Here is a 2,982-nt window from a genome sequence, read left to right as displayed (position 1 = left end):
GACTTATGAAGTACTTTGGACATGTTATCAGGACAGGTCAAGATCTAATGATATCACGCTTGGTTGAGGGTAGAAGAGAATGACCCTACTGAGATAGATTGACACAGTAAATCCAACAATGGGCTCAACCCTAACCATTGTGAGGATGCCTTAGTGTAAGGCCTTGTTAATTGTTTTGTTGCCATGAGTTGGGACTAACTTGATGGTAACTGGATGTATCCAAAATAGAGAACTAAGACTGAAAAGAGGGACAAATATGTGGGGAAAAGATCTGAATAGTGATTTGCCAAAGAGATAGAAATCTAGCATAAGAAAATTCGGTGTTATATGCCACTGCTACTAGGAAACTACAAACTAAAACATTGAAATACCATATTTGAGTAGGTTCTCGTGTTGTCTTGAGTCATGGTTCTTTGAGACCATTGTTGCAACTTGTTGAGTATCTTCCGCTTTTTCACTGACCTTCTATTTTCCAAGTATGTTGCCCTTTTTTAAAGACTGGTCTCTCTTGATAACATGTCCAAAGTATGTGAGATGAAGTCTTACCATCCTTGCTTCTAAGGAACACCCTGGCTGTATTATCTCCAAGACAGTTGTTTGTTTTTCTGGCACTCCATGGTATTTTCAATATTCTTCCCTAGCACCATAATTCAAATGCCTCCATTCTTCTTTGGTCTTCCTTGTTCACTGCTGACCCACTAGAATGGTTAAAAATCTAATATGCCAGAAATTAAATATTAAAGAGGATGTGGAGTAAACGTGAATTTTCATATATTGCTGGTGGGAATGCAAAAGAAACAGTCACTTTGGAAGAGTTCAGCGGTTTCTTACAAAGCTAAACATAGCAATACCATATGACAGGCAGGCAGACTAGGGATAGAGGGTTTGAAAGAAGTTAGCCGCACATTAGAAATCTGTGGGGAAGATCCAAAGCTGGGCATGCTCAGACTAAAGACCACAGGCAGGCAGATTAAAGCCACCTGGGTATGCACACTAGAAACCATATATCATATATGCACCTTAACTCAGTCACCAAGAATGGCCAATACCCTCAATCATGCCTGTTCCTGCCACCCCTTCCCACCCCTCCAAGGGGGGTTGTAGGAGACAGAAAGCAGAAAGGTAGGGCAGGGGCTCTCTCTCTCATCCTTTCTGTCATGTTCCTTTTTTGGTTGTGTGGTCTCCCCTTTCAGGCATTTTCCACATGTTTTTTCATGCTCTCCCCCACACCCCCTCCATATGGCCATGTGCAGCTGTGAACACTTTCCACAGATAGTGTGTACTAACTGAGATAGTATGACCCAGAACTTCCTCTTCCCTCTTAAAAGTTACCTGGACTTACAAAAGTGCTTCTGCCGTGTGTTCTTTCAGCATTGAGAAGCAAGAACATGGGAAAACCATCCCAGAAAACTAACATGGTCACGAAATTGTGTTTCTTGGTTACCCAAGTGAATTGAAAATTTATGTCCACAAAAAAATGTCACGCAACAGTTTTATTTGTGATTGCTAGAACTTTGAAGCAACCAATGTCCTTCAACAGGTGAATGAAGAAATTGTGGTACATCCAAACAACAGAATATTACGCAGTGGTAAAAAGGAATGAAGTATGCTATGAGAATTCATGGAGCAACTTAAGATGCATACTGTTAAGTAAAAGACTAATCTAGAAAAACCATGTATTGTATAATCTCAAGTACATGACAATGTGGAAAAGGTAAAATTTAAGGTCCAGAAAGATTGGTTACCAAGAGTTTTGAGAAGGGAAAAATAAATCGGTGGAACACAAGGGATTTTCAAGGCTATTATTTTGTACAATACTGTAATGGGGGCCACATAATGACTGCATTTTGTCAAATCCCAATCCCATGCAGCAGCTCAATAGAACTAGATAGTTGTCACAAGGAAAACCTGCTAAAAATTCAGGTTGATCTACATTTTTTTGTTGTTGTTTACTGTTTGTTTTTTTTTCTGACCTTCAAATGACAGCTAGTGAGAATTCCCCCTCAGGAAGTCTGTTTGCTCCTATAAAGAGCTGGTCTTGGAAATGTCCATAGACTAAGCTGTCAAATAAGGAGCCAGGCTGCAATAGTGGGTTAGGTGTTGGGCTGCTACCCTCAAGGTCAGTGCTTGGAACTTACCAACACCCTTGGCAAAGATTTATTGTACAGGAGTTGGAAACGACTTGATGGCAGTGGTGTTTGTTCTTTGGTTACACATTGGACTGCGAGCCCAGTTTGAACCACAAGCCTCTCTGAGGAGAAAGACTTGGCTCTCCACGCCCTTAGGTAGTTCCAATCCCAGAAATCCAGTGTGGCTGTGTGGGTGAAACATAGGGAACTCTCTTATTTTCTGCACAACTTTTCTGTAACTCTAAAAAGTCGATTAGGACAAGGGCAAATTCGTGATTTAAATGGAGATACTTTTTTTTTAGGGTAGAGCATGGACACAGTCCCCCACTACCACAAATTATGCAGTCGAGTTTCCCACATTTGGGTCAGCACATCCGGAGTGCAATGAATAAGCCTCGATCTGGGGAAACCACCTTCGTGATCATGGTATCTCCCCTGCCAGGTAAGTATGGAGACTTTTACCATGGAAAATGAATGTGTTGGTGAACATTACTTGACAAATGAAGTTATTTTATATACATTGAAATTTTATAGCCTTTTTATTGGCCTATTTTTGTGCTTTTGGCATCGATTCCTAAGCGTGCTTTTATTTCGGCACACGCCTTTTGTATTTAGCTACCTGCATACATTTCTCAACACTCAAGGTGAGATTACGAATGAAACCTCACGAAATGAACCATTCTCTAGTCACTGAGATACAAAATCCCCACGATTTCCCTAGTCCTTATTAAACTGCTAATATACGGAGTCTGAGTGTGAATGGACAAACCCCCCACCCCCAGGTGCACCTCACTAAAAGTGCCTTGTCCTGTCTCTTTGAGGGTGAGCCCTGCCTAGTGCGGCATCCTGAACC

At 41.3% G+C, this 2,982-nt stretch overlaps 1 pseudogene; it reads right to left on the bottom strand.

Annotated features, from left to right (window-relative positions):
• Positions 1-2,428: 2,428 nt before the first annotated feature.
• LOC142457395 (U1 spliceosomal RNA) lies at positions 2,429-2,579 on the bottom strand (annotated as a pseudogene).
• Between the last annotated feature and the right edge of the window lie 403 nt (positions 2,580-2,982).

Source organism: Tenrec ecaudatus, chromosome 9, assembly GCF_050624435.1.
Source record: "Tenrec ecaudatus isolate mTenEca1 chromosome 9, mTenEca1.hap1, whole genome shotgun sequence".
In the NCBI taxonomy this organism is placed as follows: Eukaryota; Metazoa; Chordata; class Mammalia; order Afrosoricida; family Tenrecidae; genus Tenrec; species Tenrec ecaudatus.
The sequence above is the reverse complement of the archived record's forward strand: the minus strand, read 5'-3'. Positions and strand labels throughout refer to the sequence as shown.